Source organism: Triturus cristatus, chromosome 4_2 (genome assembly GCF_964204655.1).
Source record: "Triturus cristatus chromosome 4_2, aTriCri1.1, whole genome shotgun sequence".
NCBI classification, from domain to species: Eukaryota; Metazoa; Chordata; class Amphibia; order Caudata; family Salamandridae; genus Triturus; species Triturus cristatus.
Genome location: NC_140586.1, coordinates 929,362,039 through 929,366,302, shown reverse-complemented (window position 1 = coordinate 929,366,302; position 4,264 = coordinate 929,362,039). Strand labels below are relative to the sequence as shown.

The following is a 4,264-nucleotide window of genomic DNA, read 5'->3' as shown; positions in this document are numbered from 1 at the left end:
GTTTGCAGTATTTATTGCCTCAGAATATTTAATTGCCTGTATGAATTGCACTTATATTTATGCTTTAATTATTTATGATCACCCCTATTTATTGAATCATTAAGACAGCATTTATTTGACCTGCACTATTTAAAACGCTTGTATATTGTGATTGTGTTAATATTGATCTAATCAGCAACTAAGAGAAAAAGAAGATAAAGAAAGATATTTTCATAATTTTTACGGTGTAGAGTCGTTTTTGGAACGGATGCACGCATGGTTATTGTATGGGTATATCGTATGCTTAGCACGGTGCCTGATTCCTGACCACTCGAGCCAAGCTACCACAGTGTGTCGGGGAGACCACCACCACCCTTCCGGTGTGGGAGTGGGTTTTTCCAACACGCCTTATATAACACAAGCTCAAGGCAGGCGCGCACACTTAAAGATATATGTTGAGTCTCAGGAGATGTGCTTCTGTCACTAGTCTCTGTGGCGCAATCGGTTAGCACGTTTGGCTGTTACGCGAAAGGTTGGTGGTTCAAGCCCACCCAGGGACGTTTCCTTTTGCATGCATGAAGCACTTTAATAAATCATAGTAATGTGCCTTTGGTCTAGAGCTCCTGCGTGAGACCCTTTCCCTGAACATTTCAATCCTCTGCGTTCTCTCTGCACCTGCACTCAATTTCATCAATAGGATGGAAAACAAAAAGCCAAACCTTGTAATACAACCCTAGGCATATAAGGAGGTGGGCAAAAATGAAAAGGCTCACAACATTTGCTGATGTGACTCCAAAAGCAAGGACCTCTTGGCGCAACGGTAGCGCGTCTGACTCCAGATCAGAAGGTTCCGTGTTCAAATCACGTCGGGGTCACTGTTTCCCATTTTATGCCCCACTGAGTTCCCATATTTGATTTAGAAAGCAAAGTCAAAAGAAGGCAGCGTTGCATTGGCCGGGAATCGAACCCGGGCCTCACACGTGGCAGGCGAGAATTCTACCACTGAACCACCAATGCTTCTCATGGGTAGCTTAGAGACAGAACTCTGTCCAAGACAGTGATGAGGCGCACGCACTCAAATTGCACACCTATGAACAAAGTGTGTGCAACAGAAATTGGAATGCCAACGTTTCACATGATGATGGCAAGAATCAGATGCAGGAGACTATAAGTATGAATGTTTTTGCTGAGGTCACTGGCTTGGGACTAGTGTTGTGGTTATCAGGGCATGATGGCAGGCTGCTCCCGACAGAAGTGGCTCATAGAAGGCCGCCTCCAGATCACCAGCACTATTGTGTTTCAGATCATGTCACTGAACTCTCCTCCTTAAAAATCCTTCCCACTGTCTTTGCCAAATTCCCTGTCCTCCCCGAAATGCTGGGGTGAAACGGGCAGAGTTCTGCGCCCTGCGTCCCTAACGCGCTCCCAACGCGGCCTACAGCCCTGGTCGGGCTTAGACCACTGGGGCCTCTGGAGAGCAAGAGCTCCAGAAGCCTATGGTCAGGCCTATTGCACAGGCATTTTGTGCCTGGCCATTCCGGGATTATTGTGTTTCAAGGCCCAGCCATCAATACTAATGTGATGGCTTTCCCTGAGAACCCTCATATCCCTGTCCTCCCAAGAGCCCGAGCTTTTATGTAAAATAAGGTGTGCACCTTGGGCCTTCCCCTTTGCGCTCTCTTCCCCCTCTCTTTCTCCAAAGCTGAGCTCTGCAGGTAAATGTATCTATCTGAGTGAGGGGCTAGGGAGGGCCTTGCCCAGCAGTCTTACAAAGCAAGAGTTCAGAGAAAGCACCTGCTCTGGGAAGGAGACTCCGCTCACAGAGAAGACAAGTCTAACATGCCACAGTGAAGATTGGATGGCCAAGACACACGCCTGACAGGCTGGTAGAACGCCACCAGAGGAGCAGATAGCTACGCTAAGAAGGCCACAGAAAAGTCATACATGTATCTCATACACTGGGACTGGTTGTAATACTGGCCCTAACACCATTAGACAGTAGTCTGCGCATCATAACACCCAACAGTGACAAGACACTAAGCAAATGGCAAATGCTGAGTAGGATAAAGACGCCTTATATAACACAAGCTCAAGGCAGGCGCGCATACATAAAGATATATGTTGAGTCTCAGGAGATGTGCTTCCGTCACTAGTCTCTGTGGCGCAATCGGTTACCGCGTTTGGCTGTTACGCGAAAGGTTGGTGGTTCAAGCCCACCCAGGGACGTTTCCTTTTGCATGCATGAAGCACTTTAATAAAACATAGTAATGTGCCTTTGGTCTAGAGCTCCTGCTTGAGACCCTTTACCTGAACATTTCAATCCTCTGCGTTCTCTCTGCACCTGCACTCAATTTCATCAATAGGATGGAAAACAAAAAGCCAAACCTTGTAATACAACCCTAGGCATATAAGGAGGTGGGAAAAAATCAAAAGGCTCACAACATCTGCTGATGTGACTCAAAAGGACAGGACCTTGTGGCACAACGGTAGCGCGTCTGACTCCAGATCAGAAGGTTGTGTGTTCAAATCAAGTTGGGGTCACTGTTTCCCATTTTATGCCCCACTGAGTTCCCATATTTGATTTAGAAAGCAAAGTCAAAAGAAGGCAGCCTTGCATTGGCCGGGAATCGAACCCGGGCCTCCCACGTGGAAGGCGAGAATTCTACCACTGAACCACCAATGCTTCACATGGGTAGCCTAGAGACAGAACTCTGTCCAAGACAGTGATGAGGCGCACGCTCTCAAATTGCACACCTATGAACAAAGTGTGTGCAACAGACATTGGAATGCCAACGTTTCACATGATGGCAAGAATCAGATGCAGGAGACTATAAGTATGAATGTTTTTGCATTTGCTGAGGTCACTGGCTTGGGACTAGTGTTGTGGTTATCAGGGCATGATGGCAGGCTGCTCCCAAAAGAAGTGGCTCATAGAAGGCAGCCTCCAGATCACCAGCACTATTTTGTTTCAGATCATGTCACTGAACTCTCCTCCTTAAAAATCCTTCCCACTGTCTTTGCCAAATTCCCTGTCCTCCCCGAAATGCTGGGGTGAAACGGGTAGAGTTCTGCGCCCTGCGTCCCTAACGCGCTCCCAACGCGGCCTATAGCCCTGGTCGGGCTTAGACCACTGGGGCCTCTGGAAAACAAGAGCTCCAGAAGCCTATGGTCAGGCCTATTGCACAGGCATTTTGTGCCTGGCCATTCCGGGATTGTTGTGTTTCAAGGCCCAGCCATCAATACTAATGTGATGGCTTTCCCTGAGAACCCTCATGTCCCTGTCCTCCCAAGAGCCCGAGCTTTTATGTAAAATAAGGTGTGCACCTTGGGCCTTCCCCTTTGCGCTCTCTGCCCCCTCTCTTTCTCCAAAGCTGAGCTCTGCAGGTAAATGTATCTATCTGAGTGAGGGGCTAGGGAGGGCCTTGCCCAGCAGTCTTACAAAGCAAGAGTTCAGAGAAAGCACCTGCTCTGGGAAAGAGACTCCGCTCACAGAGAAGACAAGTCTAACATGCCACAGTGAAGATTGGATGGTGAGGTTCTGGACTTTTTAAGAGTCCAGAGGTGTCAGGGAAACAACACCCGAAGACCCCTGAGTTCCTCCTGTCTCGGTGCACAAATAAACAGAGACACGGGCTTCTCGATGGCGGCGTCAAAGACCAAGGTTTATTACTGCAGGGACACAGAAATCATAGGAACCACACAGAGGCAGAATCTAGGAGACTGTTCAAATTGCATTAAGTGGGTCGCTTCTTAAATACAAGAAAAATGTCTCGGGGCAACATTACACGAATATTTCTCATGCCCAACCCGGTATCCCAAACAGATAATAAATAAATATCAAACAATGATTAGTTGTGGGTTTTTCGGTATTCAATCAGGTCCTCTCAACAGTTTTTCATTCTTCGCCCGATCCTCCCCATCATAAAAATCGTATCCTCCCCATTGTAAAAGCCCAGAAGGAAAGGAGCAGTGCCAGGTGCAAAGGATTGAAATGTAGGATAAGAGGTGTTTATGGATCATAAACGGGCAGGGCAATCGTCTTCTGCCTTTCAGTCAGGACAATGGACACGAGATCCAGTATAGCAGGACTGGCCTCAGGCAAGGGAGGCAGCTTGATTCTGCCGAGTCATGCAGCGTCAGCCTTTCTCGGGCTCGAGCTTACGTGTCCTTAACAAGGTGATCTTGCCGGGGTCATCGTCCGTTCATTGACTATGTGAGGGCAAGAAACAAGATGGATGCCGTGACTAAAATGGATGCCGTGGTTTTTAGAGAGAATGCCCTAGTT

General features: G+C 47.8%; 2 non-coding genes across 2 annotated transcripts; both read right to left on the bottom strand.

The window, feature by feature from the left end:
* Window positions 1-925: 925 nt before the first annotated feature.
* TRNAG-GCC (transfer RNA glycine (anticodon GCC)) lies at window positions 926-996 on the bottom strand. The gene has a single exon. It is a non-coding gene; the product is annotated as a tRNA-Gly (tRNA).
* A 1,595-nt stretch (window positions 997-2,591) lies between these two features.
* TRNAG-UCC (transfer RNA glycine (anticodon UCC)) lies at window positions 2,592-2,662 on the bottom strand. The gene has a single exon. It is a non-coding gene; the product is annotated as a tRNA-Gly (tRNA).
* Window positions 2,663-4,264: the final 1,602 nt, after the last annotated feature.